This window comes from Oxyura jamaicensis, chromosome 2 (genome assembly GCF_011077185.1).
Source record: "Oxyura jamaicensis isolate SHBP4307 breed ruddy duck chromosome 2, BPBGC_Ojam_1.0, whole genome shotgun sequence".
NCBI classification, from domain to species: domain Eukaryota; kingdom Metazoa; phylum Chordata; class Aves; order Anseriformes; family Anatidae; genus Oxyura; species Oxyura jamaicensis.
This window is the reverse complement of record NC_048894.1, coordinates 58,871,303-58,891,104: the sequence shown is the minus strand read 5'-3', so window position 1 is coordinate 58,891,104 and position 19,802 is coordinate 58,871,303. Positions and strand designations below refer to the sequence as shown.

At 42.2% G+C, this 19,802-nt stretch overlaps 1 long non-coding RNA gene across 2 annotated transcripts in view; it reads left to right on the top strand.

Annotated features, from left to right (window-relative positions):
* Positions 1–19,802, top strand: part of LOC118162297 — a 144,797-nt gene that overhangs the window by 124,318 nt on the left and 677 nt on the right. For both annotated transcript variants that reach the window (XR_004748382.1, XR_004748381.1), the window contains one exon: positions 15,848–19,802. This exon is cut by the window's right edge and continues 677 nt beyond it. This is a non-coding gene — a long non-coding RNA (uncharacterized LOC118162297). The remainder of the gene's footprint in view (positions 1–15,847) is intronic.

The following is a 19,802-nucleotide window of genomic DNA, read 5'->3' as shown; positions in this document are numbered from 1 at the left end:
TGGGTACATCAGAATTTGTACCTCTCCTGTTTCTAGTTTCTGAGGTCCTAAGGAAGACTAGGCCTCTCTTTTCTACTTTTTCGAGAGCTGAAGAGCTCTACCCTAATTTGAGGTAGCGCATTAACTTATGGATAAAAACATAGCAGAACTGGGCCATACAAATGGTCATACAAGGGCCATTTAAGTAAGTTAGACATTTCTATTCTAGAAAGCACACAACACGGGAGGGTTTGATAATGGTTTATAAAATCATTCGCAGAATCAATAGGCATCATTTGGCCACTGTCTTTTCCAATATAAACACTAGATTAATCAAATGAAATTATGAAGAGACATGTTTAAAAATGGTGACAAAGTTGGTTCTTTGCAGACCATATAACTAAGGCACAGTGTTTCTAGCCTATGGAACTGAGTGTTTACATGTACTCAAGGTGAGACTAGACAAGATCATGAAAATGAATGTCATGTGTGAATGTTGGGAGCGTACAATCAGGCTTACTCTGTTTTATACTCTAAGCATCTCTTTATTCTCAGAGCCAGATGGACCTTTGGTTTGACACTGTAATGCCAGGCGCATATGCATAATGTCCAAGCCCTACGTGGCTTTATCAAGTGTGGCCAGTGATCTGAAACAGCCACAGGGAAGAGCTGCTCTCACCTGCCACATCAAATCCATTTGCCAGCCAAACTGATGTCATAGCACAGCAGCAAAGCACAGGAGCAAACCAAACTGGTCAGTCCTTGCTTTCCCAAATCATAACCCTGATCTTAACATTAAATGAAGCTGGAACTCTAACTATAACCCACTTTTCTCTGCAAGCCTTGCAATGAAGTGTTGAACATACTTTTGATCTTCAAGCTGGCGCTGTAGGCACAGCCAGAACTAATGGTGCTTCAGAAAAAAAAAAATCTTCATCTTTCACCCATTCTCACCCTGTTCCTCTAAGTCTTGCAGGATATCGCAATTAATTATGATTTTTTTTTGTCTCCACTTTTGATATCCCTAACATTTTTCCAAATCTATACCATAGTTTTTTGACCCATTATCTCCCTAGCCATAAGCCTTTTGCCAGTGCTGGCTGAAACACTTCAGCTAGCCCTTTTGAGCTTTGAAGGATCTGGCAATGAAATTGAGCTCTTCTTTTCCAAATCCTAATGCTGTACCCAACCATATTACTAGCTTTCCCAATCTTTCCATAAATGTTGACAACTCCAGTCCTCTTCCAATCTCTTCATCTGCTGAAAGCTGTTCTTCCTTCTCAACTGGCTGTACACTAGGACATATTTCTTACACTTTTTGCTCTTGTATTCAGTGGCTGAGAATGTTAATTTCTGCCTTTCATGTTCTTCCCACAGTATGTACACTGAGCCATGATTTTCAGTCTGGCTGTGTCCTGAGTCACTGGCTTCTTTATCTTGCATCTATGTACTTGTTCTGTGCACTAATGGCTGTCACTGTTTTGATTTTTCCTTTGGACAGCTCCTGTGCTGTTGACATTTGTATGTGTTTCCCAACGGTTGGGGATATTTCTCTTGACATATTCTCCTGCAAACTAAAATCACATGTAAAAAAAAAAAAAAAAAAAAAAAAAAAAAAGCTGTTTCTGATTACAGATTTTTTTTTTTTTTTGGTCTCTAAAGTTACATGTGGATACCAGAGCTCTCCATTGTGTAACTCACATACCTAAGAAGCTCTCTTCTTCTTTATTTCAGGTAAAATAAAGTACTTCTGCAATCTCCATCCCAACCCCAATACCTGTCCATAGTGTCCTTCTGCCTAAAATCATTTACAATTATCAATTATTCCTGTAATTTCCCTGCCAAAGTACTGCATTTGAGATAGGGAAAAATCCTTGCCTTATTAATTCTTATGGTCAGTTCAGTATTTAGAATCCATTTTTCTCTTGCATGTTTTCTGTGATTATGCAACACTCTTTGTCTAGAAATCCAGCTTTCCTGTAGAATGTATTATATTGCTTCTCTCCATGAATGTTGCCTTTTTCTCTTCTTAAACACGCACCCTTCTTCAGCGTGAGTATCTCTCCCTCATCACTTCTACCCTAGGTAATAAAATCGTAGGATGTCTTTATCCTTCAATTAAAGAAGCTCTTTATTAGGAGAATTCTGTTCACAGATGCTGCAAGTCAACTCCAGCAAGCATGATGACTACATAATGCAAACAGACTGGTGCCTCCTCCAGACTTTCTTCTCTAGCTTGCGCTGCATGCACATTGCCACATCTCCAGAGAATGACTGAAGCAATCTACGTAATTATTGGTACACTGTGCCCTTTTCAGACAGTGTTAGGTAAAACCTCAGATAGGAGAATTTTGCTTACAGGTTCCTTTTTTTGCTGCTGGGCTTACAGGGCTATGTTTCCATGGTTAACACATCTCAGCAGAAGCCATTTCCAGCTAGCTTTTCAGTGACAAGATACCATGCAGCTGAGTTCTCTGATTCAGCCTGGGAGCATGGGGGAATGTGCAGGGAGAGAAGAAGGCAAAACAGGGTAGAGGTGGTAGAAGATTTATTTCTAGAGTCTAGTGCTGATTCGGACTTCATTTCTGCTGATATCAGATCATTGATCCAAACACCACTACACCCACTTTGTGCCAGTTTGAGTAGAATTCAGACTGGCAGGCTTCAGCAAATGCTGTCTGATATATGCATCGATTGCATCTTTCAGTTCCTTTGAAAGCAGCGATGTTGTAGTGATGTATTTGGCTTGATATTTTCTCAGGGGTTTATGCTCAATTCACTGGCCCCTGAACTGCATTGTTTTACAGAGAGAGAGATTTGCTTCATGCAATCTGTGCAGAGTTCATGCAATGTGCCCTCCGATCTCTCCTTCCTCCAATCAGTTCCAGCAATTTGGCATTACTAATAAGAGGGGGACATATTTTGTTTCATTTCAAACCCACTCACACACTTTTGAAATGAGGAACAGAACTCCAAAAGGATTAGATTTGTTTTCCTTTTAAAGGGGGCAAAATGCCAATTTGGGCTGCTGTGAAGAAAAGGAAGTCCTGAATTAACAATGTATGAGTTCCTAGCTGTGGCCAGACACTCTTCCTATGAAGAGGGGAAAAGTCCCATGTTTCCAGAGGATCCAACTTACAGCTGCACCCTGTGATTTCTGTAAAGCTCTCCCACTCTTCCCATTCTCCCAGGAAGCAATTCTGCGATCATAAACTGTAGTCCTTTGCCCTCATTCCCATATATTCCCCACTGCATCTCTAGACTTACATTTATTCTTTTGTGGATGGGAGAAGTAATGATATTTTGTCTTCTCTCTATCATAAGGTAGGTGCTACATTTTTCTGCTTTGAGAGTTTTGTTTCCATGAGTCACTAACTCCTATTCATCCCCCTTTTGGGTTGGAGAAATCTGCAGCAGAGCAAGGGCTCAAATGGTAAAAACTAAGCAAAAGAATTATGTCCAACCCCTGTCTGCTGCTGCTGCCACTGCACCCAGGAATATACACTGCAAGCAGGGTACATGGAGGATGTTTACAGCTGGAGGAGTATGGATGCCAAAATACTCAGCTGCAGCTCTGGGCAAAATCTTTCCACCCATGCCAATAGTGTGAAACTCTCTTAGGCTGTTTAGGGAAGTTTTGTCCTTCAAAAGCAGGGGCTCGGTTGTATCAGAGCAAAGACAGCCTAGGCTTGTTTATGGTGGTATACCTTGAGTTTTGCTGTCTTTTCAGTTCCCTGGTCTGTGCCTTTGCTACTGCTGGATTTCAGAATGGGTAGTAAATCTTCTATGTAGCAGAGCAAGCCTGGTTTTCTTCCATTTCCTCTTTTCCAAATGAATAAAGCACCATTTGCAGTAGCAGGCTGCTTTCTTCCCAACAGAAGAAGAGATTCTGTAAAGAAGAACCGCAGTGTAGCTCCCTAAGTGATGATTTAGATTACTTATTTTTTGTGGCTGCCCCTTTTATCTCTAAAAAATCTGTGTATTTGCAATAATTTTACACATCATTTGCCTCTCCACTTCAGCTCAAGGTCACTGCCTCTTGCCACTGTGCAAGAAAGCTGGGCCTATAACATTGGAGTTTGCAGCTCAGCTTAGCAAAGTTGAAGCTAGGTAACAGTGGGTGAGGGCAAAGCATCTGCTGTGATGGGGCTGTCTGCTGAAACAGCTGGATATCTCTGGAGAGCAGCAACTCCCTGCTCCCAGCTGCTGTTGCCAGCACAACTTCTGTACTCCTGCTCTTGTTTTTGTCTTTCTCTGTTGGGGGTTCAGAAAACTGAGCAGCAGCTCACAGACTGCTTTGCTGATGGGTTTGTATGTAGCATTATAGTTTCTTGCAGATGTGTGGTATTATCAGTAATGCAAACCTCTTGAACTGAGAAGTCACAACTCAGGACAGCCTCTTTCAGAAGCTATGGCAGCTAGATTTTGTTTTAGCTTCTTTAACTTTTCTTTCTTTGTCCTAAAAAAAAAAAAAAAAAGAAAGTAAAGATTTACATGTAGTAGACTAGTAGACTAGTAGACGTAGTAGACTGCTGCAGCAGCAGTGAAGGTCTTGATAAGGAAGCACCAACTATCAATATGGGTGCAACAAAAAACAAGGGGCTTGAAAACCTTGATGTTTGCCAGCCATTCTCCTAGCTCAGCTGAGGGAAAAACATTCCCTGCTCGAGTGTGAGGAAGGTGGAGTGTCTGCCTCAGTGTCCTGCAAGGCAACCAAGACTTGGAGGTCTGAAAGGGGCATGGGTACTTCTGTCCTCCTCCTTGTGCAGCCTACATCATCGTTACCATTTTTCCTACAGAAGCAGTGGAGTAGGAGTGAACAGAAAAAGGAGAGTTACGAGTTTTCCAACCCTCTCCAACTTCTTTTTTCAAAGCCTGGGATTTTATAAAACTCTAACTCCAAAACATATTAAAAGCCTGAGCTGCTTACAAAACCTCCAGCTCCACAGGGTTTGCTTATCCCTTGTAATTATCACTTAATATTTGGCCCAGCACAGATATCTTTCAGTCTTACAGGGATAAATGTATTTGTTTCACTGCTATCTGAGCTCTTTTTCACCATTAGACAGAAACCTATAGTTTATTATTCCTGGACAGAGGCCTACACACACTGTGTGTTACTTCTGTAGTTCCTTCAGTCAGTGGGAAATGTTTTAGTATTATTGTCATTAAATATTTTGCCAGACGCTGTGGTCTTCCAGCTTTCACAAAGATAGGGAGGGAAGGGATGTGTGGCTAAAGTGCAGGCTTAAGAGATGCGAGATGAGTTGTGTTTTTTTTTCCTTATCTGTGCCAAACTGCTTAAGGATAAAATTCCTCTGGTAACAAGAAAGACTATAAGGCCCTTAATGAGCTACTATCTCCTCATACTCTGATTTCTCATCCCATCAAATTAAATGAAGCATTTCATGACCACAAGTGCATTTAGCAGTAACACTCAGGCCTAAATAACCTGTGCAATACTTCTACTTTTTGAGCTCTGTGTTGTTGTTTCTTGGTGTGCTTAGAGCAATACAGGTTTAGGTCATATTTTTACAGGAGAAATTAAAGTCTCCTCAGTTCTAAGTCCATGATTTCTATGCGTTTAGTATATTCTCAGTCATGGTATATTATTTTTCTTGTTTGCATGTATTTAGTCCATAGAGTTAATCTGGAACTATGTATAATGGAGTTCACATTCAAAAGAGGCCAATATCAATTTACTCAATAGTGCTGCAAAAACACAAACTAACAGATAAATATTAAGCTTACATCTTCCAAGGTTTTTAAGGCTCTTGTTTGCAGTAGAAATTATAAGCACTAGATACTTCAACACCTACCAATTTATACAACATTGACAATTTTAATTATATTATATATTACAGTGTGTTAGTCCAAGAGTGGTATCAGAGCTGGGTGAGGCATAACATCAGGATAAAGTATATTTGCAACAGGAAATAAGCTAATCTCAGACTTGTGAATCCCCTAGTGCCATCATGCTGCTCTCCTAATTTGTCATTCCTACACAAAAGTCCTGAAGCTTGTAAAACAGTTTCTGAGACTTCCCTTAACAACTGCCTGAAAATAACATGTGCCAGTCATATCATATGGGCTTACGTGTCAGTAGTTTCACCAGATACTCCCCACCATTCAGAGAGCAGGAGACTTAGAGGGAGCACCATCAGCATTATACCAGCAGCAGAGTGAGAGGAAGGAGTAGCAAAGAGTCAGGGGTCCCTAACTCCCACAGTAGTGGTCTTACCGCAGAAAGAGGAGGGTTGACCCTCGACACTGCACTCAGGTAGCTATTGTTCATATCTCAAACCTTCTGCCTGGCTTTCTGTCCTCTGACCTCAGCAGGAGCTACTCAACTTCAAAACTCAAGCCTCTTTAGGTACAACTGCAGCATACTGATTTTAGAGCTGAACTTGAGGGAATTGCAATCTACTATATTACCCAACAACCTGCCTTCTGGGAGATAGAACTGGACAAGGAAAAGACTGGGGCTCGTAGTTTAGCAGAAAGAGGGGATGCAGGTGGATGTGAAGGAGCCGCATTGCCAAGAGCAATAGGACGCCAATCCCTTCCACCCACCCCACCAGCCCCCTGCTTCTCCCCCCAGCAGCAGGGGCTATAAGGACCAGTAATGCAGGCGGTGGTGAGCAAGTTAATAGTTCTCCTAATGGCTTACATGCTCTGCGTGCATCAAATGAAATGAGTATGAAAATGGTTCATTACCTGACTGAGATCCAGGGTCAAGTTTTTCAAAGGATTTTAGGTACATAAAGTTGCAGGTGGACAGCTAGTAATATTTACAAAAGCTCTTGTGTGCCAGATTCCCATGGATTTCAGTATGGGTTAGGCACATGGAGATAGTGACTTTAGGCATCCAAGTCCTTTGAGAGGTGAAGTATTTTGCATTTACTGCAGTGTCCTGCAGGGTGCATAAGGATTATTACTATAGAGCAGCTTGTGTGCTGTAAATCCAACATACTGGCTTACCCTGCGGTGACTTGTTCGTCTTCCCATACCCAGTGGAACAAAATCTGTTGTGTACATCCCACGTATCTACCATCCAGGGAACAATGACTATTTGTTTTCTGGAAGCCTTCTCTTGAGTTTACTTTTCTTATTAAGAAGGGAAAAAGATGGAGAGAGAGAGAGAGAGAGGGGGAGAGAGTGAGGCATCGGTGTCCAGCACACAGCACATTACCAGCTACACTGCCAATTAACGTGCCAGGATTCCCTTGCTCACACATGTTATGTTGTTTTGATGTAACTAAACGACAGTTGCATTCAGCTGCTTCTTTCTATGGAAAAAACATCTTCAAAAGAGCAGATGAGCGTGACCCCATTTCTCGTTTTGTTTCCCATTACTTTAATTGTATATATATTGAACATATCATCTATCGTGGAAAATTGCTTTCGTCTCTCTAACATCTGCAGGACACTACTATGGCAAAGACTAGAGCATCTGCTGACACAGCTTTTGCACTCCCCATTTTTATTCAATTTCATACTCACAAATTTCAAACCTGTGTTCCTAAAGCTAGCCTGCAAAACCCACTGATCTCACTGGGAAGTGCAGGTGCTCAGCAACACAGCAGATCACGCCCTTTTGGTTTAGGTGTCTAAATATGCCTTTACTGGCTTAGACATTTGAACTCAACATTTTTGCTCTGGGAGCATTAATCTTGCATCTCAAGTGTACACTAAATTCCAGTTTGTTTCCTCCTTCTCAGTTTGTTAAAAATGTGGTTCCATGGTTTTATTAATACCATTCAACAGTTTTTTTCCTTGGTTCTTCAACCACACCACTTGGTCATTGCTGAGACCTAAATGATCTACATATAGTGTCCTGTGTATGCATAGAGCATTCATTGTCAGAAGATGAATGCATCCAAGATGCTGAGGCTGATGTTTGTTGTAATTTCTTAGCATAACATCTTCTAACCGTTGTAATCCTTGTAAATCCAAAGAGATTCTGGTGTGACAGAAGGGCTGGAAGGTTTGCAATTAAAACTGGGGCTAATGCATTCTGTGAGTGGCTCTGTTTAATCCCGTGACTGTCTGTGTGCAGCGCATGCATATCATCTCCAAATGCCTTGGTACACATGTTAACAATGGGAAAAGTGGCTTGGTGGAAGAATGTAACTTTCTAACTCAGCTGTTGCAGTTGGCAGAGGCTGCTCCTCCCTTGGTCCACAATTTGTCTTAACGGATCTTGTGACTGCCTGTGAAAAATGCCCCAAATTGTTTTTCTTACATTTTCACCTGCAAGACTTTAAATTAGAGACAGGAAAATCATTTTGACAGTATTGAAATAAATGTTTTTCTAATTGCACATTTTTATTTTTATTTTTTTTAATGCATTTTTCAAAGCATTTGTTTAAAGATGAAAATACACTAGATGGGGGGAAAGAAAAAAAAAAAAAAAAAAAAAAAAGAGGTAGGAAACTGCAGAGTTCCACATGTTGAGTTCTTTTTAATCCTATTTTTAGGGGAGTGAAAACAGTTTGCCTCTCTTTAGATGAGCTGTCTGTTTAGTTTCTATAGCAAATGGAAGTCTTTCTGAGATCCATAGATATCCTAGGATATCTACCAGTGAAAAAGTCATTCATGACAAGGTTCAGCACCTGGTCTTTTCTTCTTGCCTTTTTATCTTCTACATGGTAGCATCACCAGACACCAAGGGGTTTGTGTCCTTGGTGAGAGCCAAGATCAGTATTTGAGACTGGGCAAAACAGGACCAGGTTAGAGAGAGAGAGAACATTTCCAGAAGCATTGAGCCCTGTCTTGCAGCTGCTATCTGAAATTTGCACTGGTATCTATCTCCTGAGGCACCGCCTATACAGTGCCTGTCTCTCAACCCTTCCAGTGTTTTGAACCTTTCCTATTGTGCTGTTGATCATATTAGTTGAGTTCCTGGCAAAACTAAAGAGCTTTAATTCTATGATACTTACCTAGGAAAGGAATAATTACCAGAGAATATATCAAGGAATAAATTAGGTTTTGAGAAGGAGTGAGTCTGGGATAGGATCATGAGTAAAGCTCATAACTGATATATTTTTAAAACCAAATAGGTAATTTAGTTCAAATAGCTAAACATCTAAAAGCTCACATGTAGTATATTCAGAGGAATCTGAGTCCCTTTCCCAGAGGCATGCAAGTTCCCAAGTTCCCGGGACTTTCCGTGGGAATTAGGCTTGCTAGGTACTTTAAAAACAAAGAGTAACAAAAATGTCGATGCTTCTAAATCACTTTTGGTGGTTTGCAAATACTATGATCCAGTCAGCTAAGTCCTTATTTTAAGCAGAGAACCCTATATTTTCACCTGAAAACCTGTGTTCTGCTTCTTTGTTTGTTTGTTTAATAGATTTTCTGTTTTATTCCCTGGTTTGTAATATGACTTCTTTTGAATCACAAGCAGAATATCCCTACAGTGATGAGTAACTTAACTTCTTGGTAAAACCAGCTTCTTGCTAAATTCACCACAAGCCATAGATATGAGGGCAAAATCTTATGTTAGTGCAAATGTAAACATGGATTTAGTGTTTGTATGTATTTAAGCCATTTACACATTTACGCTTCATTCCTGTGTGAAAACTAGGAGAATGATAAAATGTGCCGAAAGCTATGGAAATTGAATTGGAAGAGTCTTTGCAGATTTATTTTTATTTTTTTAATAACACTTCTCTAAGTTTTTCCATCCTTGATTTTAATGTGCCTGTCAGGACAATCCTCTGTCCTCTGTTGATTTCAATGGGAGTTTGCCACTGGTTTCAGTGGAAATGTGTTTCGGTCCCTCTGCTGTAACTCCCTTGTTAAGAGAATCCTACTGATCAGAAATGACTCATTCAGAAACAGAACTTGTGATCTATTTGAAAAACTCCTTTTACATATTTAGCACTGCTCAATGTGTATTATTTAAAGAATCGTGTAACAAATTAGGTCATAAAATTCAACTGAAAAGTTCATATTTTTTTTTCCTCAAACCCAGCCCCTTCCTCTCTCTGCCCAGCTCCTCCCCCCTCAAAAAAGTGAAGGATACAATAATGCCAGTAATTACGTGTTATGTGATTTTTATTGCCTTGCAATTTATTACAAATGTTTTTGTGGGTGGTACAAAGTATTTGAACAGGTTTTCAAACTAGTCAGAAATTTATTAAATATTGGTGATTGTTATTACAGGTTGTGTTTTATGATCTATGGTTGATTTATGTGTACAAAAAAAAAAAAAAAAAAAAAAAAAAAAAGGCAATGCAGCATAGCTCTCACAGCATTTTTCTTGCGGTAATGCTCCACGATGTAGAGTGAGCTGAAGGGATTCTACGCAAACTGAAGAACAAAAAGTGACCACTACAGAAACAAAAGCAAAAATATTATGCGTGCCCTGCTGCTTCCATTACCTCAGGTAGGGTTTGTAGATAGCCAGTATTTCCGCAGAGTTGTTTGCAAACTGTTCATAAATCTAAATATGATAGGAAACGTGAACCTGATTTTGGATTCAGAATGTTTTGCTCAACTAAATGTTGAGGATCTTGTAGTTCCAAAGCACGAATCTATGGACAAAAATCTCTTGAAATGTAGATGTAGAAATATCTTCCAAAAGAGGAGTCAGGTAATTGCTGTTTTGATGTATGTCTGATCAAAAATCTGAATGATAGATTCAGGGAAAGGCACAAGACACACCATGTATAACAGCTAGAACATAAGGTTACCCGGATTATTTCATGACGCATACTTTTTAAACTGCGCAGTAATGACTAATAGTCAAAAAAGGACACATGGATGTATTTGCCCTACAGATGTCCTGCAGATCCCAGGCTAGATAGCTGTTTTTCTCAGAAGTCCTGGTAGACCTTTTATATGCTATCCCATTTCAAATTCAGACTGTAACATCAACTACACCATGCCCAGGACCCCCCATACATCTTCTTCTCTCCTCCTTTTTTTTTTTTTTTCACTATTGGTCACCCATCAGAAATTATTCCCATCCTGACTGGTTTGAGAACAGATAAAAATGAACAACAACTAACCACAGAAAATCTTAAATTTGAACAGGATGTTTTCAGATAAATAAGAAACATGCTTCTGCCTGGAAAAATAAAAAAATAAAAAAAAAATAAAATAAAAAAAGAAGAGAGAGACAATTCAAATGCAATAGCTGTTTATATACATAAAGGCTTTCCTGACCCAGTGAAGACAAGGAGTCCACTGACTGCGTGCATGCTGAGGAGTCAGCCCCGTGCTGATTGAGCATGGTGCTAAGGCACCTTTCCCTGCAGTGATGCCCTTGGGGCTGCAGTGCCCTTCTGTGCCTTTGGCAGGGCTGGTGCCAGCACCTGGGTCCTCCTGGGACACCCTTTTCCCAGTGATCAGAGTAAACTGGTCCATGGTGGAGTAAAAACCATCAGCTTGGGAGGTGTTGTTGATTCACCCAGCAGGATTAGCCCTCCTGTCCCTCCTTGTGCTCTCGTCTCCTTTTGGTCTTTCCACCCTCGCACTGGAGACTAAAAATCCCCCCGGATTTCAGCAATATTTGTGGCTAGCACCTGCTGCCAGGAGTGGCAGTGGGTTTTGCCAAACTGCCAGTTCTTGGGTTGGACAAAACCCTGGCATGGCTCCCAGCATCCCAGTCCCACCAGGACGTGATCCTGGTGCGCGAAGACAAAAGTGAGCAATGGGTGGACATGAGCTCAGGAGAATGGGGCATTATATGAAAGGCAGATGACATACCACATGCTTCTCTTGCTTGCAGTGAGGAGACAAAGGCTTTTCCTTACAGCAATCTGCCCAGCAAAGCTTTCATGAAATATGTTAAGTGTCTGATTTTCTGTTTCTTCAGAAAACCCTTAGTGACTGTCCCCCTGTGTGCTCTAGCACCATGAGGCCAAAGCCAATGTCAAAGAGAAGAGAGGCCAGAGGGTCTGAAACTTGGGATAATGATGTTATTTCGAGGTGCAGTCCAAACTCTCTCCACACAAGCAATAGAGCACATCAGGAGAATGAAGTATGAATGACATTATCACAGAACAGAAGGGCTTGGGTGGGAAGGGACCTCAAAGCCCACCCACTTCCAACCCTGCTTGGTGAAATTTAAGTGAATTGTTTTCTATTTCAAAAAAAAAAGAACACATTTTTTCCCCCCAGGTTTACTAATTTTTCAAGTATCTACATAAAGCAGAATTAATTTTCATTTTCAAAGTAGTGAATCTCAATGATGTCAGTTGGATATTAGAAAACAGATATTTAGAAAATAGATTAAATATTAATAATATTTATTAAATTAATAAATGTTAATAAATTTGTTAATAATAGATAATAGATTATATATAATTTTAATAATAGATAATAGATAAGAAAGAGCAGTCAGGCATTGGAATGGGCTATCCAGGAAGGTGGTGGAGTCACCATCCCTGGGGGTGTTCAAGGAAGGGTTGGACGGGGTGCTTGGGGACATGGGTTATTGGGTGACATTGGTGGTGGGGGGGTGGTTGGACCAGATGATCTTGGAGGTGTTTTCCGACCTTAATGTTTCTGTGATTCTATGTTACACTGATGAGATGCTAGAGCCTGAGCTGGAAAAGGTCATGTGGAACACAGGAGGTGCAGGTCAGTCCCTGTGGTCAAGGGGCTGCCTCTCTCTCAAGCAAGCTAAATGGCCTGGGGGAGCCAGCTCCAGAAAAGGGTCCCTCAGCCTCCCCAACCCTCCTCCTTCCTCAACGTGAGGACATCTCCCAGGCCGCTCCCAACACAGCCGCCTTTGGCCACGCGTGGGCCACTTCATCACAGAGGCTTGCTGAGGTCACAATGGCCATCACCTCGTGGGCCCAATAAAACAGCCCCACCGGCTGCTGGCCCGCCACTCGCTGAGCTACTAGGAGACTAGAGGCAGCAAGGCGAGAAGCAGCTCTGCTTGGTTTGCGAGGACATCCATGCCATCCAGAGCAGCACCAAGGAAGGCAGCTGGCAAGGAAACGTGTTGTGGACAGAGAGAGAGCGCCAGCAGCACAAGATACACCAGTGCTCAAGGGACCTCTGGTGCGCGGCCCACAGACACATATAATCAATATCATTGGCACCGTAGGCATGAAATTCAGGCTGACAGTGGCATGGGACCTCAGGGTAGAACAGGTCGACCCCCTGGTGCGGCACCCTGGCCAGAAAACATGCCGAATCTAAGGCATCCTGTTTGGGCAGTCCCAGGCAAAGACTGGCTCATCCTCCTACCCAACACCGTGGAGCCCATGGAGCTGGATCCACCAGAAGATACAGAGGAGGCAAAGGAATTAGATCCACCGCAGGCAGAATGGACGTGGGACTACCCTGGCATGTCTTCACTCTGTGCCATCAGGAAGCACAAACTGCATCACAGGAGTGCCCGGCCAGCTCCCTACTCATTGCTCAGGCCCCATCCCAAGCATTAGCTTGGAGGCCCCAAATCTCACAGACATCCCACAGGCTTGCCTGCAAGATGTCCCCGCAATAAACAACTCTTGCCAATTCTCAGGGGTTGTGTGAGTGCTTCTTTCCCATCCCCCAGCCCTTGTGCGGCAGGTGGCATCCCTTCTGCACAGAGCCTCGAGGAAGAGCACAAGAGAGGACACAGCTTCCTTCGGGCTGCTGGAGGAGTCCCCGAGGGCCACCATGCACCTTTAACACTTGTGAAAATAGACTGAGGTGTGAAAATAGTAGTGTGTAAGCGATTATAGGTGGCTAATTTCTTATATTAGGAGTGAGTTTCTATATCTGAGTAATTGGTAACAACAGACATGGAGAAGGTTGAGGTACTCAACAACTTCTTTGCCTGCGTCTGCACTGGTAGATGGGTGTGCTGGGTCTGTCTGGGATGGAGTCACCTTTCCCTGCAGCAGCCCACACAGTGCTGTGCTCTGCACTCGTAGCTGGAACAGCACTGGTATCACTCCAGTGTTGTGTCTATTGCTGCATAGTGCTGGCACAGCATCAGGACTCCCTCCAAGCCCCCAAAGGCAGCAGGCTGGGAGTGGGCAATTGATAGGGAGGGGACATCACCAGGGCAGCTGACCTAAACCGACCAAAGGGATATTCCATAACACCTGATGTCACACTCAGCAATAAAAGGGGGACTCTCGTGGGGGAGGCGGTCCTCCTGAACAACCGGTACGGGTTTTGAAGCCCTGCTTCCCAGGACGTGGCTGAATATCGCTCATTGATGGGAAGTAGAGAATAACTTTTTTTTTCTCTTTGTGCTTCTGCGTGGCCTTGTTGTTTCTTTTGTTTCTTTTTCTCCCCATTCCCTTTCCCTTTAACTAAATCATTCTCATCTCAAACCTCGAGCTCTGTGTGTTGTCTTTTCTCCCCCTTCCTCTTTGAGGGGAGGAGTGAGAGAGCATTTGTTGTGGAGCTCAGCTGCCCACTCAAGTAAAACCACCACAACGGGCTTCCCAAGTCTTTCATTTCCCTGAACCCATAGATGGAGGCTGGGGGATAAAAGTCCCACCCGCTGTAAGTGAAGAGCAGGTTCAACACCACCTGATGAATCTAAATAGGTACAAGTCTTTGGGACCTGATGACATGAATCCCAGGGTCCTGAGGGAATTGGCTGATGTAACTGCCAAGCCTCTCTCTATCATAGTTGAAAAGTCCTGGCATTTGAGTGATTTCCCTGGTGAGTGGAAAAAATTGAAATGTCATGCCCCTACTCTTCAACAATTAAAAAAAAGAATTGAACAAAGAGCACTACTCTTCAACAATTAAAACAACTAGGGGACATTTCTTCTCAGAAAGAGTGGTCAGGCATTGGAACAGGTTGCCCAGGGGGGTGGTGCAATTACCATCCCTGGAGGTGTTTAAAAGATGTGCGGATGTGGCTGTTGCATGCACACAGGTGGCATCACCTTTACTGCACAGGCCTGGTGTGGCTGAGCTTACAGACATCTAACTTGCTGACCAAGAGACTGGGCACTAATTTGTCTTCAGCTGCCAGAGGTGGTGGTTGGGAAATGAGTCACATCTCCCTCTGCTTCTGTTATTGAAGCAAAGGGATTACCAAACTAATGAGATGCAAGGCTGTCTAGGTTTCCCAAATGGTAAGGTCCCAAAGGAAAAAAAAAAAAAAAAAAAAAAAAAAAAAAGGCATGGCTTGGGCTTTTGGGCTTCAGGCCATCTCTATGTACTTGCATTGCAGCCAGCAGCAAAAGGTTTCTGCTTCATTTCAGCCTTCAAAACCCATAGGATATATATATTTTTTTTCTCACATCCTCAAAACCCATGAAAAAGATTGGTATTCCTAAACTTAGAATAAAGGGGTCTAAGTGACCCTCTGGACTGACAGGAGAGAGGAAAAATCCCAAGTAGAAATATATTCAGATCCACAGTGGGCTGATGAAGGATAGCCTCATTTCTGATCTGAGTTTTATTCTGGCCCTGAAAGCAAATCCTGTCTAGACTGAGAAAGGATCCACATGGACTTTTACTGCTCAGCCCCTTCCCTCCACCATGCTGTGCCTGTCAGCATAATCCCAAGCCTTGCCTCCATTAAAACATGACACTGCGCACACAGCTCTCCCCCAGGTAGCAGATGAGAGAAACGTCCTATAGCTTAAGATCTACCTTTGGAAAGTGTAAAAGCATTATACTGCTGAAAAAAAAATAAGTATCATGCTGAATGACAATAGAGGCTTTTATTTATTCATCAGTTGTTGGAGATTTTGGGCAAAAAATGCTGTTAGCTGTAAATCTTTGGCGCAAGTTTTAAGTCTCTGCAGAATCCATTAAAATACAAGGCTGTAGCAAAGAGGCAGATCATTCCTTCTTTAGGCATTTAACTCCCATTTACATCAATGGAAATTAGATGATTCACACATCTGTTTCTTCATCTAACATTTCCAACTGTGTGCTTTAGGTGCTTAACTTCAGACAAGACCCGCTTAAGGCTCAACAACTTACCTACAGAAGTCTAAGTGCTGTTACAGTGAATAAAATTTGGCAAAGTGGAGGCACGTAAAGTTCCTAATTATTTTTAATTTATTTTGTAATTTCATTTGCTCTTCAGTAGGTGTGGGCAAAAATATATGCAGCTTCTCTAGGTAAGTTTGTATCTTCCATCTTTATACCATCAGATTTAGGGTACATTGATAAAAACTCATTTTCTGAACTTTAAGGAGAGTTTGAGTCCCTCCACTATTCCTTGATCCCTCCTAAATGTTCCTTTTCATAGATGCTATTTGCACTTTTCAAATTTATTACTAAAAAATACATGTGCCCATATACATACATATGTACCTCTAATTATTGTTTAGGTGATTACACTTATGGGCTATGTGTTTTTAGGTGACCTGGTAAAACCATGCACTTTAAAATACAGTTTTCTTATGTAACATTGGTAACATATCCATTTCAACACCATTTTCAAATACATATTACAGAAGTATGTTTAAATTCTACACAATTTAAAAGGCAGTTGACTGCTTTCCTCTAAAGAATATATTGTTCTGTGGGTAGGTGAGCCACTTGCTGTTAATTTCTTATCACAAATCGTTCTTTTGTGTCTCTTGATAGATACATTGTTTTTTGTCTAGAACACTTCCATCCAGTTAACTGCAATGAGGTTTCAGAAATACAGTAATTCAGGAGATGTCAAAAGCCACATGAGCATCTGCATCCTGATCTTGCAAGGCACTAAGTGCCCTGAGGGCAATCCAGAAAACACATTTATCTGTACGCACAGCCCTGTATCATTTGCAGCCCATGACTGAAGCTCTGACTCCAGTGAAATCAAAGTAAGATCTTCCTTTGAGCTCTGTAATGCTGGAACTTCACTCCACCAACCTTTAATCAATGCTTTGTGGCTGGGAAGAGGGATCCTTATCTACAGTGACTTGGTGACATTACACCACAGGCTGGTGCCCCAGTGGTGAACCTTCTCAAGCACCCAGCACTTATCTGGGGCCAAGAGCATGGCTCTATCTTATATCTTCCCAGACACATATGTAGACATTATCAAGGCAGCTTGCTGGGCTGGCTCTGCCTCAGAAATGTTCTCAGTGACCTTTCCAGGCACTAGCTATAAGAAGCCATCAAGATGCTAATTTAGGACTCAGTACACTAAGTACTGGTAGGTACCTAGTATCCTCTAGGTACTGGCATTTCCCATGGGATGTTTTTTTTTACAAAGAAAAGCAAGGAGAAAACAGCCTAGTGGGGAAAACAGTTCCTAGTGGGGAAGCTGCATAGGAGAGCAGTTGAGTATGCCTGAGTCCTGCCTGAGCGTGTGAAAACAAGAATGGGCTCACCCCAACCCTTACGTTCACAGAAGGGGTGACTAAGCAAGGACTCCACCCTATTTCAGAAGGACGTGATTTTCAATTCCTTTCAAGAATACCCATGTCTGTGGTTCAAACATTCTTCTGCTGAAACACTGCTCCTTGTTCCATCACATTGTCCTGGTGGGGGAGTTAAGCTGGAAGTGTGGAAATGCTCCCCTGAAACCCCAGCTGAGGTTCCCAGGAGCGTGCGTGAGCCCCAGGCAGCGTGGCAGGGCTGGATGCCCTGCAGGGTTTCACTTCTCCAGAGAGGGGTCAGAGGTGCCCCAGAGCCATGAGAAGCACAAAGAGAGGCCATTTGCCTCAGAAATGGCTGGGTTGGAAGCAGGTGGGACACCATGGGTGGAGCCCACTCACAGCAGACTGGTGACCTTACACAATGGGACTGAGCCAGGTTGTGACAGATGGTATCCCTGGATCTGAGACTGGATCCTGGCTCTTAGTTTTTAGTTAATTAATTGGGAGGAACATACAAATTAACTTGGTAAATTTTGAATACAGTTTAAATGCCTCTGGTTTTGCAGATAGCTTGACTCTGATAATTCAAGTTGCTAATGTAAGTTGCTGGTCAATTTTAGTGTTTTTCCCCTGGCCCTTGTCAGTTGATTTGCAGAAATAATTCTGGAAAGACACTACTAAAAACCCTATAATAAAGCTGGTAAGGTTTATTAAATAGTCAGTACTAATGGGATAGAGATATTGCTGGCACTGATGTATACCTTAGGAGGGTTCATCTCTAGCACATCCCTGGAGTAAAACTGTCTTGGTGGAGTGCATTTTTCCAAAGCAAACATAATCTCTAAAGTGCCTTATCATATATCAGGTAGGCTGGAAGTCTGGTTTCTGAAGCTGCTGCCTGAAATACTTTACACTGTTAAGATATAAAGAAAAAGAGACAGAAATACCCCTATACCCACCCTGCTGATGGAATTCTCTGTGACAATGGGAGAAATGGCAATCTGGGTTTATTACTTTGCAGGGGTGCAGGCTGCCTCTCGGGAAGGGCTGTGCCTGTCAGATGTGAAGTGGCTTTTTGTGGAGCTGTAGCCACGCAGGGAAACAGGGATGGCAGGACAAGGATGAGCTTTAGCTATGAAGCCTCTTCTTGCAGGCACAAGCTTGCAGGCTGTCAATTGTCCCAGCTAAACCTCCAGAGGAATTGACTCTCCTTTGGTGAGCTTCCAGATACTATTCACACTCTAAAGTATTTCTTGTTTATCTCAGCAGTGCAACAAAAGGAGCTGCCACAGCTCACTCTAGGGGCAAAAGCCCCATCCTCTTCTGTCACTTCTTTTAAGATGTGGGTGATGCTTTTGCTCCAAGATAGTCCATTTACCTCCACAGTGGCTTTTTCCAGCAGGTTTCCAGGAATAAGAACAGCTGGAGAAACTGAATGTCATGCTTCATTGATGGGGGAAATTCTCTGTACTGCAATATTAGTACTCACTGCCTGTTGTGGTCACCAAGCACTGTCATCAACAAGGTTTCAAGGGGATGGTAAGGAAGTGGGATGTACTGAAGCTCTCACGCTTGAGCAATACAAGTCCAGAAGGGTAATGCGGGGAGTATGTTTATCATGTAAACAGTGAACTGTCTGTAAAAGGGGAAGTTTTATGCAGTGATGGGGATGTGGGAAATGAGAAACCACGAATTAATGAGAAACTCTAATGAGGTTAAAGTAATTTACTGATTAATCTTGATTTCACTTCTTTTGGTTAGAGTGGAAGTGAGAGACACTTAGGCAAATAAAAAGACATAGCATTGCATGATAAATCTTTTATTGACAGGGATCTGAGATTAATCGTAAGTGACTAAACCTTATCAGTACAAATAGCTTATGCTATTGCAGCAGGTATTTTGGACGTCCCACCTGGACAGCTGTTTCATACACATTTTTTGAAACATTACTGGAAATCCTCTCTTCTTTGTTTACCTGTAAGTCTTCAGTAGGGCATTTATTCTTCAGGGGGATTTGGGGGAATTAAAAAAAAAAAAAAAAAAGAAAAAAAAAAAGTCACTAAAAATACCAGTGTAGTAGTGGTGTAGTAGTGGTGTGATTAGACACAACCCGAATTTCCAGTCTGATTTCTTGGGACCTTCCAAGTATAGTTACAAGATTGTGTAGAAAGCTAGGAATCTCCCCTTCTATTCTGCCCACATCCAGCCTTCAAGGTCATGCATAAAATTACTTCCCTCTGATATCAGGATTTAATGTGATTGTTTCTTTTTGCCAGGGCAAGATTTCTGGGGATGATTTCTCCAATTTGAGGAAATGCTGAGAATAGCAGCATGGTAGAAGATAGCATAATTTTTAGGAATGGATATGAGACACAATTCCACAAGTGTTTTTTAGTGAACCTTCTGGAAATGGACAGTTGATACAATTTATGATAAAATGCCCATCACTGGGTATATAGACATTGGGGTGAAAACTGTAGTCCAGAACTGTGCCATTTGAGAAGGAAGGAAGGAAGGAAGGAAGGAAGGAAGGAAGGAAGGAAGGAAGGAAGGAAGGAAGGAAGGAAGGAAGGAAGG